Genomic DNA, 16,932 nt, shown 5'->3' with positions numbered 1-16,932 from the left:
ACCCATCCAAGAAGAAGAGATAACAATTATAAATATATATGCACCCAATATAGGAGCCCCTCAATACATAAGGCAAATGCTAACAACTATGAAAGAGGAAATCAACAGGAACACAATCATAGTGGGGGACTTTAACACTCCACTTACACCAATGGACAGATCATCCACACAGAAAATTAATAAGGAAACACAAGCTTTACCTCACACAATAAATCAGCTGGATTTAATAGATATCTATAGGGCATTACATCCAAAAACAGTAGATTACACATTCTTCTCAAGTGCACATGGAACATTCTCCAGGATAGATCACATTTGGCGTCATAAATCAAGCCTTGGTAAATTCAAGAAGACTGAAATCGTATCAAGCATCTTTTCTGACCACAACACTATGAGATTAGAAATCAATTATAGGGAAAAAAAACGGTAAAAAACACAAACAGATGGAGGCTAAACAGTACCCTACTAAATAACCAAAAGATCACTGAAGAAATCAAAGAGGAAATCAAAAAATACCTAGAGACAAATGACAATGAAAACACAATGATCCAAAACCTACGCGATGCAGCAAAGGCAGTTCTAAGAGGGAAGTTTATAGCGATACAATCCTACCTCAAGAAACAAGAAAAACCCCAAATAAACAATCTAACCTTACACCTAAAGAAACTAGAGAAAGGGGAAAGAAGAGCAAACAAAACCCAAAGTAAGTAGATGGAGAGAAATCATAAAGGTCAGAGCAGAAATTAATGAAACAGAAACAAAGAAAACAATAGCACAAATCAATAAAACTAAAAGCTGGTTCTTTGAGAAGATAAATAAAATTGATAAACCTCTAGCAAGACTCATCAAGAAAAAGAGGGAGAGGACTCAAATCAATAAAATTAGAAAGGAAACAGGAGAAGTTACAACGGACACCACTGAAATAAAAAGCACCATAAGAGATTACTACAAACAACTATGTGCCAATAAAATGGACAGATTCTTAGAAAGGTATAACCTTCCAAGACTGAATCAGGAAGACATAGAAAATATGAACAGACCAATCACAAGTAATGAAATTGAAACTGTGATTAAAAATCTCCCAACAAACAAAAGTCCAGGACCAGATGGATTCACAGGTGAATTTTATCAAACATTTAGAGATGAGCTAACACCCATCCTTCTCAAACTCTTCCAAAACATTGCAGAGGAAGGAACACTCCCAAACGCATTTTATGAGGCCACCATCACCCTGATACCAAAAGCAAACAAAGATACTACAAAAAAAGAAAACTACAGACCAATATCACTGATGAATTTAGATGCAAAAATCCTCAACAAAATACTAGCCAACAAAATCCAACAACACATTAAAAGGATCATCCACCATGATCAAGTGGGGTTTATCCCTGGAATGCAAGGATTCTTCAATATACACAAATCAGTCAATGTGATACACCACATTAACAAACTGAAGGCTAAAGACCACATGATCATCTCAACAGATGCAGAAAAAGCTTTTGACAAAATTCAACACCCATTTATGATAAAAACTCTCCAGAAGGTGGGCCTAGAGGGAACCTACCTCAACATAATAAAGGCCATATATGACAAACCCACAGCAAACATCACTCTCAACGGTGAGAAACTGCAAGCATTCCCTCTAAGGTCAGGAACAAGACAAGGATGTCCACTCTTGCCACTACTATTCAACACAGTTTTGGAAGTCCTTGCCACAGCAATCAGAGAAGAAAAAGAAATCAAAGGAATCCAAACTGGAAAAGAAGAAGGAAAACTGTCACTGTTTGCAGACGACATGATACTATACATAGACAATCCTAAAGATGCCACCAGAAAACTACTTGAGCTCATCAATGAATTCGGTAAAGTTGCAGGATACAAAATGAACACACAGAAATCTCTTGCATTTCTATACACTAACAGTGAAAGATCAGAAAGAGAGATTAAGGAAACAATCCCATTCACCACTGCAACAAAAAGAATAAAATACCTAGGAATAAACCTAACCAAGGAGGTAAAAGACTTGTACTCAGAAAACTATAAGACACTCATGAAAGAAATCAAAGACGACACAAACAGATGGAGGGACAAACCATGTTCTTGGATTGCAAGAATCAACATTGTGAAAATGACTATACTATCGAAAGCAATTTACAGATTCAATGCAATCCTGATCAAATTACCAATGGCACTTTTCACAGAACTAGAACAAGAAATTTTACGATTTGTATGGAAACGCAAAAGACCCCGAATAGCCAACGCAATCTTGAGAAAGAAAGACAGAGTAGGTGGAATCAGGCTTCCTGACTTCAAACTACACTACAAGGCTACAGTGATCAAGACAGTATGGTACTGGCACAAAAACAGAAATATAGATCAATGGAACAGGACAGAAAGCCCAGAGATAAACTATGGTCAACTCATCTATGACAGAGGAGCCAAGGATACACAATGAAGAAAAGGCAGCCTCTTCAATAAGTGGTACTGGGAAAACTGGACAGCTACATGGAAGAGAATGAAATTAGAACACTTCCTAACACCATACACAAAAATAAACTCAAAATGGATTAAAGACCTAAATGTAAGGCCAGACATTATAAAACTTCTAGAGGAAAACATAGGAAAAACACTCTTTGACATAAATCACAGCAAGATCTTCTTTGATCCACCCCCTAGAGTAATGGAAATAAAAACAAGTGGGACCTAATGAAACTTCAAAGCTTCTGCACAGCAAAGGAAACTATAAGATGAAAAGACAACCCTCAGAATGGGAGAAAATATTTGCAAACGAATCAACAAAGGATTAATCTCCAAAATATATAAGCAATTCATGCAGCTCAATATCAAAAAAATATACAACCCAATCCAAAAATGGGCAGAAGACCTAAATAGGCATTTCTCCACAGAAGACATACAGATTGCCAAGAGGCACGTGAAAAGCTGCTCAACATCACTAATTCTTAGAGAAATGCAAATCAAAACTACAATGAGGTATCACCTCATGCTGGTCAGAATGGGCATCATCCCAAAATCGACAAACAGTAAATGCTGGAGAGGGTGTGGAGAAAAGGGAACGCTCTTGCACTGCTGCTGGGAATGTAAATTGATACAGCCACTATGGAGAACAGTATGGAGGTTCCTTGCAAAACTAAAAGTAGAACTACCATATGACCCAGCAATCCCACTACAGGGCATATACCCAGAGAACACCATAATTCAAAAAGACATGTGCACTCCAATGTTCACTGCAGCACTATTTACAATAGGCAGGACATGGAAGCAGCCTAAGTGTCCATCAACTGATGAATGGATAAAAAAGATGTGGTACATATATACAATGGAATATTACTCAGTTGTAAAAAGGAATGAAACCGGGACATTTGTAGAGACATGGATGGACCCAGAGACTGTCATACAGAGTGAAGTGAGTCAGAAAGAGAAAAATAAATATCACATATTAACACATATATGTGGAATATAGAAAAATGGTACAAATCAACCAGTTTGCAAGACAGAAATAGAGACACAGATGTAGAGAACAAACATGGTCACCAAGTGGGGAAAGCGGGGAGGGTTGGGAGGGGAATGAATTAGGAGATTGGGATACCAAATTGTACACTCTAAATATATGCAGTTTATTGTAAAAAATAAAAATTAAAAAAAAAAGTAAATGAAATGAATGACAGCAATGTCATAAGGGACAGTAAGTAGGAACTGGAAATAGTCTGTTAGAATATACTTGCACTAGCCATGAAGTGGTATAATGTTATTTGAAAGTGAACTTGGAAGTTGACAAGGAGGGCAAACACTTAGATTTTTTCTTAAGTAAAACTGATATGCTAAGAGAGTGGGAAAATGTAATCATATCAAGTGTTCAATTAAAGCCAGAGAAAGCAAAAAGAGAGTGTCAGACAAAAAACAAAAACAAAGAAAAAAGGCAATGGATAGAAAACAGTAACAAATATGGTAGCTATTAATTAAACTTTATCAATAATCGTTTTAAATGTCAATGGTCTAAATATGCCATTTAAAAAGACAGGATCAAATAATAAGACCCTACTATATGGTATCTTCAAGAAACTCACTTTAAATATGGAGTTACAGACAGATTAAAAGTAAAGGGATGGACAGACACATATCATGTTAACACTAATCAAAAGAAAACTGGAATACCTATATTAATTTCAGACAGACTTCAGAGCAATGAAATTATCAGGGATAAAGAGGGGCATTACATAATAACAAAGGGGTCAACTCTTCAAGACATACTATCCCTTAACGTGTATGTACCTAGTAACAGAGCTTCAGAATACATGAAGCAAAAACTGACAGAACTGCAAAAAGAGACAGATTAATCCACTATTATAGCTGCAGACTTCACCCTCTAACAGAAATGGCCAGATCCAAAAGGCAGAAAATCAGTAAGGACATAGCTGAACTCAACAAAACCATCAATTAATTGGATATAACAGACATCTATAGACTACTTCACGAAACAACAGCAGAATATGCATTCTTCTGAAGCTCACATGGAATATTCACCAAGATAGACCACATTCTGGGCCATAAAACATATGTTAACACATTTTAAAAAAACAGATACCATACAACGTATGCTCTCATTCCACAACAGAATTAAATCAGAAATCAGTAACAGAAAAGGAGCTGGAAAATCCTAAAATACTTGGAGATTAAACAACACATTCCCAAATAACATATAAATCAAAGGAGAAATTAAGAAATATTTTGAACTAAATGAAAATGAAAATAAAACGTCAAAATTTGTGAGATGCAGAGAAAACAGTAAGTAGAAGGAAATTAACAGCATTGAATGCATATATTAGAAAATAAAAAAAAATCTGAACTCAATAATCTAAGCACCCACTTCAGGAAATTAAAACAAGAAGAGCAAATTAGTTCCAAAGTAAGTAGAAGGAAAGAAATAATGAAAATTAGAGCAGAAACTGATGAAGCTAAAAACAAGAAATAGATAAAATCAAGAAACCAAAAGATAGTTCTTTGAAAAGATCATCAATAAACCTCTAGTTGAGCTAACTAAGAAAAAAAAGAGGACACATATTACTAATACCTAAAATGAAAAAGGGGACATGACTGCAGATTCCATGGGCATTAAAAAAAATCAAGGAATACTGTGAACAATTCTATGCCCACAAATGTAATAACTTACAGGAAATGGACCAATTCTTTGAAAGCACAATCTGCCAAAACTCACACAGGCATAAAGAGACAATCTGAGTAGGCCTAGATCTACCAAAGAAATGAACAATAACATTCCAAAACATAAAGCATCAGGCCCAGATGGGTTCCCTGGTAAATTCTACCAAATATTTAAGAAGAAATTATACCAACTTTCCATAGTCTCCTTCAGAAGGTAGAAGCAGAGGGAGTACCTGCTAACTTATTCTGTGACATCAGCATTACTTTAATACCAAAACACATTACAAGAAAGGAGAGTACATATCTCTCATGAACATAGATACAAAAATGCTCAACAAAATCTAAACAATTAAAATCCAAACACTGTATAAAAAGAATTACACATCATGACCAAGTGGAATTTATTCTAGGTATGAAAGGCTGGCTCAGCATTCAATAATCAATTAAGATAAATTCTCACATCGACAGGTCAAAGAAGAAAAATCATATGATCATATTAACAGATATATTAAAAAAAGCATTTCTCAAAAATCAATACCCAGTCAATACTTTAAAAAAAACACAAAAACTAAGCAAACTAAGAATAGAGAGGAACTTCTTCAACATGATAAAGATTATGCACAAGAAATCTACAGGCTGGGACTTCCCTGGTGGTCTAGTAGCTAAGACTCCTCACTCCCAATGCAGGGGGCCCCGGGTTCAATCCCTGGTCAGGGAACTAGATCCCACATGCCGCAACTACGAGTTCACATGCCGCAACTAAAGATCCTGCATGCCGCAAGTAAAAGATTCCCGCATGCCACAACTAAAGATCTCGCAAGATCCCACATGCCACAGCTAAAGATCCTGCACGCCACAACAAAGATCCCGTGTGCCACAATGAAGACCTGGCACAGCCAAATAAATAAATATTAAAAAACCAAACCAAAAAACCTACAGGTAAGGAGTGCCATCAGCAAAATGTAGGACTAGGAAGCTCTAAGCCCCTGTTCCCAGAGACAACAAAAAGCAACTCAAAACTGGCTGAACTAATTTTACAGGAGATTTGGAGGACAGTCAAATGTCTATAGCAGCCAAGTGAATGCCCAATCAATGTCACCCTCCTTGGCATGGCAGTGTCTTGGTCTACAGCAGGCAGCAGAGCAGTTTCCGGTTCTCTCTCTCAAATCAGAAGGAGGAGAGCAGACCTTATTTGCAATGTTCTAACCAGTCTTGGGGCTGTCCGAAGGACTGATCTCTGTTCACCTAACTTGAATCTCAGGCAGAGAAAAGCAACAGGTACTAACCATGAAGGCTACAAGGTCTTCAGACTCTGAGATACCTGGAGCAAGAATTTGTGAGTGGAGACATAAAATAGACAATCTAAGCCCACAAAGAGAAGCTGGAGATGAGACTCTTGGTAAATTAAGACATTAAAAAACAGCTGTGTATAAAGAGGAATTGAAAGAGCCACACGGACCTAGGCAAAACAAATCCTCAGAGAAGACCTTAAGCTTTCACCTGGGCTGATCCCTACGCTCAGAGCAAGTTCAGTAAATCAGTGAAGGACTGCCGAGGCACAGCAGAGCCAGTCTGCAAGGATGGGGAGAAACGGCTGTTTTTTTCAAATACCTAATTTTCAACAAAACCAAAAAAAGGCAAATAAAGAAATAGGAAAACATGGTCCATCCAAAGGGACAATATAAATTGGCAAAAACTATCCCCGAGGAAGCACAAACATCAGATTTACCAGCTAAAGACTTTCTAACAGCTGTCTTAAATATGTTCAAAGAGTTAAAGGAAAACACAAGGAGGGAAAGCAAATCAGGAAATTGATATATGAACAAAATGAGAATACCTACAGAGAAATTATACGAAAGAACCAAACAATTCTGGAGCTGAAAAATATAATAAATGAATGAGAAAATTCACTAGAGAGGTTCAACAGCAAATTTGAGCAGGCTGACAAAAGAATCAGAGAACTTGAAGACACATGAAATTACTGAGTCTGAGGATCAGAAAGAAAAAAGAATGAAGTGAACAAAGCCTAAGAAACTTATGGGACACTGGTGACTGCAGTGAGGCCCAGCTCTGCTTTTGTTTTACTTGAGTCTGGTTTTTCCTTCTGCCGCCAATCCCAAAGCTCACCTCTCTCTAGGCGCCTCCGCCCCTGCTACCGTGGGTTGAGAAGGACGGGTGAGTCCATGACAGACACTCGTGTCGCGTGTGGACAGGTGAGATTATGCCCACCTCCTATCCACATTTTAGCTTTCCACCCCCCTGGGGTGAAACCCTCACCTTGCTTCCAGTTGCCGCAGCCTGTGGACAGTCCATGAGGAGAAGCCTCCTACGAGGCCCTCCAGGACTGCATGCAGGAGTCGGGGAGGCGCGTTCTGCAGAGTGGGGTGCTGGCCGAAGGGCAGCCAGCCCGTGTTAAAGAGGGCTGCCCGAAGTTCTCTGAGGGGGGCTGTCCTGATTCACCTCCCACAGTTGTGTGGTGGGCTCAGCTTACACAGGCTTGCAGGAGAAGAGTGCTACATTTTCAGGAATTTTATAGCTTGTCATTAAATGCTGCTGTTATTAAAAAAAAAAAAAAAAACTTATGGGACACCATTAAGTGGACCAATGTATAGATTATGGTAGTCCCAAAAAGGGAAGAGAGAGATAAAGGGACAGAGAGATTATTTGAAGAAATAATGGCTGAAATCTCAAATATGTAGAAAGTAATGAATCTACAAATCCAAGAAGCTCAATGAATTATGAGTGGGATAAACTCAGAGATCCACACTGAGACACAGTATAATCAAATTGTTGAAAGACAAAGACAGAGAGTCGTGGAATCAATGAGAGAGAAGCAACTCATCACATACAAGGAATCCTCAATAAGATTATATGCAGATTTCACAATAAAAACTTTGGAGGCCAGAAGACTACAATCATTTATTTAAAGTGCTATAAGAAAAACTCATCAACTGAGAATTCTATACCTGGCAAAACTGTCCTTCAAAAATGAGGGAGAAACTAAGACATTCCCAAATAAACAAAAGCTTTGGGAGTCTATTACCACTAGTCTTGCTCTGAAAGAATGCTAAAGGAGGTTCTTCAGGTTGAAAAGAAAGTACGCTAGACAGCTTATAACTTGCAGCTATACGAAGATACAGGCAAAGGTAAAGGCAAATACACAAATGTAAACACCAGTATTATTAGAATTTAGGTTTGTAATTATTTTTTACATTTAACAGGATTTCAAAGGCAAGTGCATAATAAGTAATTATAAATCCATTTAATGGGTACACAGTGTGGAAGTACATAATTGTGACATCAATAACAAAGTGCGGAGGGGGACAGAGCTATACAAAAGTAGGGTTTTTGTATGCAACTGAAGTTAAGTTGATATCAATACAATTTAGATGGTTAAACTTTACGATGTTATCTGTAATCTCTATGATAACCACAAAGAAAACAAATACAGAATATACACAAAAGGAAGTGAGAAGGGAGTCAAAATGTGTCACTACAAAAAATCAACTAAACACAAAAGAAGGCAGTAATGGAGGAATAAGGGACTAAAAAAACTATAAGACAAACAGAAAATAACAAAATGCAAAAGCAAGTCCTTCCTTATCAGCAATTACTTTATTTTATTTATTTCTTTATTTTATTTTTGGCTGTGTTGGGTCTTTGTTGCTGCACACAGGCTTCCTCTAGTTCTGATGAGCAGGGGCTACTCTTTGTTGCAGTGTGAAGGCTTTTCATTGCAGTGGCTTCTCTTGTTGTGGCTCTAGGCACGTGGGATCAGTAGTTGTGGCTCACGGGCTCTAGAGCACAGGCTCAGCAGTTGTGGCACATGGGCTTGTTGCTCTGCAGCATGTGGAATCTTCCTGGACCAGGGATCGAACCTGTGTCCCCTGCATTGGCAGCCGGATTTCTTAACCACCGCACCACTAGGAAAGTCCCAGCAATTACTTTAAATACAGATGGACTAATCTCCCCAATCAGAAGGCACAGACTGGCAGAATGGATTTTAAAAATATATAAACATGTTCCAAGTAAACACCGCAGACAAGAAACACTTAAGATCTAGTGAAGTGATGGGAAAAGATATTCCATGCAAATAGTAAGTAAAAGAGAGCTGGAGTGGCTATATTAATATCATACATACTAGACTTTAAGTAAAAAATTGTTACAGGACACAAAGAAGGACATTATATGATGATAAAAGGGTCACTTCACAAGCAGCTATAACAATTATAAGTATATATCACCAAACATCAGAGCTCCTAAACATATGAAGCCAATATTGAGAGAACTGAAGTGAAAAATAGCTCTAAAATAATAGTAGGAGATTTCAATACCTCAGTTTTATCAATAAAAATAAAACCACCAGGTAGAAGCTCAAAAAGGAAACAGAGTACTGGACCTGCATATACAGACCACTCCATCCAACAACAGTAGATTTACGCATTTTTCTCAAGTGTACATGCAACATTCTCCAGAACAGACCATATGTTAGAATATGAGAAGTTTTAATAAACATAAAAAGACTGAAATAATAGAAAGTATCTTTTCTGATCATAATGAAACAAAACTGGAAATCAAGGCAAAACTGGAAAATCCACAAATATGTGGAAGTTAAACAACATGCTCTCATACAACCAATGGGTGAAAGAAGAAATCATAAGAAAAATTAGAAAATACACTGAGGGACTTCCCTGGTGGCACAGTATTTAAGAATCCACCTGCCAATGCAAGGGACACAGGTTTGGGCCGGGAAGAACCCACATGCTATGGAGCAACTAAGCCCGTGAGCCACAACTATTGAGTCCGTGTGCTGCAACTACTGAAGCCCAAGCTCCTAGAGCCTGTGCTCCGCAACAAGAGAAGCCACTGCAACAAGAAGTCCACATACCACAACAAAGAGTAGCCCCCACTTGCCACAACTAGAGAAAGCCCAAGTGCAGCAACGAAGACCCAACGCAGCCAACAAATAAATAAATTAATTAATTAATTAAGTAAATAAATTAATCAATTGTTTAAAAAAAAAGATGGACTTGAGGACATGGGGCTGGGGTAGGGGGCGAAGGGGAAGCTGGGATGAAGTGAGAGAGTAGCATAGACATAGATATACTACCAAATGTAAAATAGATAGCTAGTGGGAAGTTGCTGCATAACAAAGGGAGATCAACTGGATGATGGGTGATGCTTTAGAGGGCCAGGGCAGGGAGGGTGGGAGGGAGTCACAAGAGGGAGGGGATATGGGGGTATATGTATAAATACAGCTGATTCACTTTGGTGTACCTCAAAAACTGGTACAAGAGTGTAAAGCAAATATATTCCAATAAAGAGCTTAGAAAAAGAAAAAAGAAAAAATACACTGAGACCAATGAAAACACACATACCAGAACTTTGGCATGCAGCAAAAGCAGTGCTAAGAAGGAAATTTATAGCTATAAATGTTTACATTAAAAAGGAAGAAAAATATCAAAGCAATAGACTAACTTTACACCTTAAGGAAATAAGAGAAGAGAAGCAAACTAAACCCAAAGCTAGCAGGAGGAAGGAAATAATAGAGTATAGTGGCAATAAATAGAGAAAAACAAAACAATAGAGACCAGCTGCATTTCTATACACTAACAATGAACAATCCTAGAAGGAAATTAAGAAAACAATCCCATTTACAACAGCATCAAAAAGATTTAAAATACTTGGGAATAAACTTAACCAAAGGGTGAAAGACTTATATGCCAAAAAGTACAAATCATTGCTGAAGAGAATTAAAGAAGACATAAATACATGGAAAGACATCTTGTCTTCATGAATTGGAAGACTTAATATTGTTAATAAGATGTTAGTACTACCCAAAGTGATCTACCTATTTATGTAATCCCTATCAAAATCCTGATGACTTTTTCCCCACAGAAATAGAAAAATCAATCTTAAAATTCATCTGGAATCTCAAGGGACCCCCAAATAGCCAAAACCACCTTCAAAAAGGACAAAGTTGAAGATCTCACACACCCTGATTTCAAAACTTAGTACAATGCTACAGTAATCAAAACAGTGTTATACTAGCAAAACAACAAACATATAAACCAATAATAATAACTAGCCCAAAAATAAACCCTTGCATAAGGTGAAGTGATTTTCAACAACAGTGCCAACACCATTCAACAGGGAAAGAACAGTCTTTCCAACAAATGGTACTAGGAAAACCAGATGTTCACACATAGAAGAATGAAGTTACACCTCTGCCACATTTTATAACAAAAAATAACTCAAAATGGACAAATGCCTAAATGTAAGAGCTAAAACTATAAAACTCTTAGAAGCAAACATAGGGTAAAAACTGCACAACATTGGAGTTCTTGGATATTACACCGAAATCACCAATAAAATATAGGTAAACTGGATTTCATTAAAATTAAAAACTTAAGTGCATCAAAAGACACTATCAGGAAAGTAAAAAGACAACCATTAAGTGAGAGAAAACATCTGGAAATCATTTATTTTATTAGAGTCTGGTATTCAGAATATATAGAGAACTCCTACAACTCAAAAACAAAAACGAAACAACCCAATATAAAAACGGGCAAAGAAAAATAAATGGGCAAAGGACTTGAATAGACATTTCTCCAAAGGTATGCAAATGGCCAATAAGCACATGGAAAATGCTCATTATCATTTATCAGTAGGCAAATGCAAATCAAAACTGTGATGAAATATCACTATCCATCCATCAGAATGGCTATTACTAAAAAAAATTACAAGTTTTTATAAGAATGTGGAGAAATCGGAATCCTTGTGCACTGCTGATAGGGATGCAAAATAGTGCAGCCACAGTGGAAAACAGTATTGAGATTCCTCAAAAAATTAAACACAGAATTACTGTGATCTAGCAACTTCACTTCTAAGTATCCAAAAGAATGGAATGATGAAAAAGTTCTGGAGATGGATAATGTGTGGAGAGTGATGAAGGTTGTACAGTAATGTGAAAGCATTTAATGCCACTAAATTGTACACTTAAAAATAGTTAAAGTTGTAAACTTTATGTTACATATATTTTATCGCAATGAAAAGCCATACAGCTAACAGCATACTTAATGGTGAGGAACTAGACACTTTATTACTAAGATCAGAAAGACGTTAAGAATGTCTATTCTTACCACTACCATGCATCACTGTACTGAAAATCCCAGTTAACACAAGAAAAGGAGATAAAAGTTATACAGATCGAAAAGGAAGAAATAATACATAGATGGCATGATTGTCTATGTAGAAAATCCCAATCAAAAAAAAAAAAACCTCCCAGAACTAATAAATGACTATGTCAAAGTTGGACAATACAAGATTAAAATACAAGGGTCAGCTGCTTTCTTATCTACCAGCAACAGGACTCCTGGTTTCTGGTTCTGCATGTAAGGAGCTTGGAAGTCACCACTCTGTCCTGAACACCCTTTTTTCAATTCTTCTGACCAAATACCTAGGAACAGAATTCCTCGGTTATATGATTAATTCTATGTTTACCCTGTTAAGGAACCACCAAACTGGTTTCCACAGCAGCTGCACCATTTTGGACCTCTAGGAATGTATGAGGGTTCCAATTTCTCCACATCCTCACCAACTCTTATTTTCTGTTTTGGAGATTTTGGCTTATTTTTTATAATGGCTGTCCTAGTGGGTGAGAAGTGATATCTCACTGTGGTTTTTATTTGTATTTCTCTAATAACTAATGATGTTGAGCATCTTTTTATGTGCTTGTTAGCCATTTGTATATCTTCTCTGGAGAAATGTCTATTCAAATTCTTTGCCCATTTTCTAACTGGGTTGTTCCTTTTTGTTGAGTAGTAAGAGCTCTTTGTATATTGTGGATACCAGAGCCTTATCAGATATATGATTTTAGAGGCACATCCCTGATGGCACAGTAGTTAGAATCCACCTGCCAATACAGGGGACACGGGTTCAATCCCTGGTCCGGGAAGATCCCACATGCTGTGGAGCAACTAAGTCCATGCGCCACAACTACTGAGCCTGAGCTCTAGAGCACACATGCCTCAACTACTGAGGCCCGCGTGCCTAGAGCCTGTACTCCACAACAAGAGAAGCCACCACAATGAGAAGCCCGTGCACCGCAACAAAGAGTAGCCAATGCTTGCCGCAACTAGAGAAAGCCCGTGTGCAGCCACGAAGACCCAACGCAGCCAAAAAATAAATAAACCATAAAAAAAGATACATGATTTTAAAATGTTTTCTCCCATTCTATGGGTTGTCTTTTCCCTCTCTTGATAGTGTTCTTTGATGCCCCAAAGCTTTAAATTTTGATGAAGTCCAATTTATTTTTTTTCTTTTGTTGTTTGCTTGTGCATTTGGTGCTCTGTCTAGAAATCACTGTCAAATCCAAGGTCATGAAGATTTATCTGTTTTCTTCTGAGAGTTTTATGGTTTTACTCTTATATTTAGGTCTTTGATCCATTATGTGTTAATTTTTGTATATAGTATGAGGTAAGGATCCAACTTCATTCTTTTGAATGCATATATTCTGTTGTCCCAGCATCATCGTTCAAGAGATTACTCTTTCCCCATTCGATGGTCTCGGCATTTTTGTCAAAAATCAATTGCCCATGAATGTATTGGTTTATTTCTGGGCACTTAATTCTATTCCACTGATTTGTCTGTCTATTCTATGCCAGTAGCACAGTCTTGATTACTGTACCTCTGTAGTTAGTTTTGAAATCAGAAGTGTGCATCCTCCAACTTTGTTCTTTTTCAAGATTATTTTGGCTATTTAGGACCCACTGCAATTCCATATGAATTTCAAGATCAGTTTTTCCATTTCTTCACAAAAGTGCTATTGGGATTTTGGCAGGTATTACACTGATCTGTAGATTGCTTACAGGGAGTATTGCCATCTTAACAATATTAAGTGGAAGATGACAATTTTAACATCAAAATTATGAGTGGCATTATCACCTTTATTAAGGAAAATGCTGTTCTGCAGTTGAGGCTAGTACGTCTGCACGGAATCTCCTCTCAAACTCATCTAGCAAAGTTAATACAAGTATATACCACACAAATGGCAGCAGTGGTAGACAGAAATGCAGCATAACCTAGAATGACTTTTGTACACTCTGACATGTAAAAGTCATTTCCCCCTCTGGATTTCAACAATTTTGGCAGTATAGGAAACAGTAAATAAAAGCTTATATGATCAAAGAACTGAGAATACAGACAACTCTTCCTTTGTTCAATATGCCCTCTCCCCAACCCCTGCGCCAAGATAAATGAGAGGGAGCTGGGCAGGTTTTGGTTTTGTGATTTATAACCAAACCACAGACCTGGGAAAGGACCTTTCACTTCTTCCACAGAACTGTTTAAAACAGTAACTCAGTGGAAGATGCCACAAGTTTTCAAAATGGAAATATTCCAGGATGGTAATGAAGTGATAATCATAGCATATTCAACCTTTGCCTGTTTCTCCTGGACCCCAAAATGATCTACTCCTATGGGCTTGGAAAACAGAGGCTCTACTTGGAATAACACTCCTCACATTGTGCCAAAATTTTTCCATACATTTCTGCATCTATCCTCTTTCTGATAAACCTTGTAAAGTTTTATCAAACGTAAGGACAACTCTGACCTTTTAATACATTAAATATTCCTTCATGTCTTTAGTGTTTTGGCAGGGAAGTTCTGCCACAAATGCTGGTGGGAAGCAAACATGCAGTATTCCAACTGAAGTAACACAGACTCAATAACACTGTTTTTGGCCATTGTCCCTCAGCTTAGTCACAATCGGTGACTCCTGCCTAATTCCAGTGGAAGAGTATGAACCTCAGAGCTTCTGCTGGAGCTAAGTTACAATTGGGTTCAGGTCAAGGGGGCTCCCCTGGTTCACCTTGGGTCAAAGAGAAAGCTGCCCCACAACTTTGTTCCTTGAAGGGAGGAATCACATCTAACTATATTCCAATCACCCCTCACTCAGCTTTTGGCATCTTTTTTATATTTAGCCTATAGGATTTGCTCAGTAGTTATTGGCTAAATGTAGTGACCACCAGTCTCTAACTTAAAGACCATCAGAATCATCTGTGAAACTTTCAAAAGACACAGGTTAGGAACCCTACCCAAGATTTACTTAGCAGGTCTAAGGGTGGTGTCCAAGTATTCCAATTTAAAATATTTCACAGGTAAATCAGTTGAGACGTTCAGGTTTAAGGAATACTCCCTTCTCTAAACTACACTTCAATAACTTGTTTTGCTTAAAATGGCCAGATCCGAGCAGGGGACAGAGGGGACAAAGGGATGAGGGTTTTCTTCCCCCAGGCTTCTAAGAGATTTAAATCCTAAATTAGAGAAAAATATGTATCATCTTCACAACTGTCCTTCACACATCATCCCAGCCATGTCCCCAAGCATTAATCATTTTTTTTCACTGCGTCCTATGATGTTTTGACATCTTAAAAATCTTGCCGATGGGGAGGGACTAACCTTCCCAGGACTAGCTAATTCCCAAAGACAGTAATCAATTTACTTGGGAGCAGCCTCTCATACGCAAACTCATCAACTCCTTTATCTCTCACAGATGAAGTCAATATTGCCACTGGCTGAATCATCCCAGGCAAGGTACCAGGCAACTAGAGACCATCCCTATAGCCCAAAGTTCACCGGAATTATTCAAACTAGCCAGTCCTAAACTGTTTACCTTGCCCTGCCTTGTCTTTTTCAGGGAATACGGCTCTGCCTAGGCTTTCCCCTCATTCCTGCTTCTGCCTCCTGACAAAACCGTCCCTGTGTGGCATGTCATGCCCGCTTCTCTCTGGAAATGTAATAAATTTTTCTTTCAGTGGCACTGGCTTCTCCATGTTCTCATCCAGTTACCTTTTATAAATTAAAATCCTGCTGGTACAAATGAGACACTCCACCCCTACCACTCTTGTGCTGTCTACTTAACTAACCAGTTGGATACCATATGACAAACTAACTTAGGTTTCCAAAACCAGAAAGCAAGTAACACCTTCTAACCCCTTCATACAGAGAAACTTCTTGGAAGTCCTATTAGCATTTGAAGCTCAACACTCAACTAAATGCAGTATGACCCAGCAATCACTCTTAGGTACAAACCCAAGAGAACTAAAAACACAAACACGTGTACACTAATGTTCACATGACCATTAGTTATAATAGCCAAAACGTGGAAACAAGCCTAACATCCATCAACTGATAAATGGATAAATAAAATGTGGTATATCCACACAAGGGAATATTATCCTGCCATTAAAAGAAATAAAGAATTAACTCATGTTACGTGGATGACCCTTAAAAACATTATGTAAAAGCCATAGAGAAGGTGACATATTGTACGATACCATTTATATAAAATATACAGAATAGGCAAATCCACAGAAACAGAAAGTAGATTGGTGGTTGCCAGGGGAGGGAGTAAGGGGGAATGAGGAGTAACTGCTTCTGGGTATAGAGATTTCTATTTGGGGTTATAAAATGTTCTGGAATTAGACTGTAATGATGGTTGCACGACCGTGTGAATATACTAATAACCAACACTTTAAGAGAGTGAATTTTATGATACATCAATTATATCTTAAGAAAAAAAAACTAAATGTATTAGTTTCCCTCCAAAACAACCTTCTCCTGTGTTCATTATTTCAGTAACTAGGACCACGTTCTCCTCAGATGCTCAGGCCAGAAACCTACAATTTTTTCCCCCAGAAACCTACAAATGATAACAACTAACTAGGTCACGGCAATTCAAACACCTTGATA

The 16,932-nt window shown here is 37.8% G+C and overlaps 1 protein-coding gene across 1 annotated transcript in view; it reads right to left on the bottom strand.

Annotated features, from left to right (window-relative positions):
• Window positions 1-16,824, bottom strand: part of DNASE1 (deoxyribonuclease 1) — a 37,236-nt gene extending 20,412 nt beyond the window's left edge. Inside the window, exon 1 of the mRNA XM_057747311.1 lies at window positions 16,795-16,824. The gene's annotated coding sequence lies outside the window, so the exon portion shown is untranslated. The remainder of the gene's footprint in view (window positions 1-16,794) is intronic.
• Window positions 16,825-16,932: the final 108 nt, after the last annotated feature.

The sequence above is a fragment of the Hippopotamus amphibius genome, chromosome 9 (genome assembly GCF_030028045.1).
Source record: "Hippopotamus amphibius kiboko isolate mHipAmp2 chromosome 9, mHipAmp2.hap2, whole genome shotgun sequence".
NCBI lineage: Eukaryota > Metazoa > Chordata > Mammalia > Artiodactyla > Hippopotamidae > Hippopotamus > Hippopotamus amphibius.
This window is presented reverse-complemented; position numbering and strand designations above follow the sequence as displayed.